The following is a 222-nucleotide window of genomic DNA, read 5'->3' as shown; positions in this document are numbered from 1 at the left end:
TATTTTATCTATTTGCATTCAAGGGCGACAGTGACAAAATATTACATTCAAGGCTTTTAGTTAAAACAGATGCTTGGTTGTAAAACATCATTTGGGGTTAAGTAATACACAGAACAATAGCCTTCAGTTTCATGAAAAAAACTACTGGCATTCTTCCTTCCTTGGTAAGTGTCGTGTGGCAAGAATATATGAACAAACAGGTAAAGCAATGTTTGTATTTGC

This window comes from Penaeus monodon, chromosome 21 (assembly GCF_015228065.2).
Source record: "Penaeus monodon isolate SGIC_2016 chromosome 21, NSTDA_Pmon_1, whole genome shotgun sequence".
Classification (NCBI taxonomy): Eukaryota; Metazoa; Arthropoda; class Malacostraca; order Decapoda; family Penaeidae; genus Penaeus; species Penaeus monodon.
Note: the sequence above shows the minus strand (reverse complement) of the source record.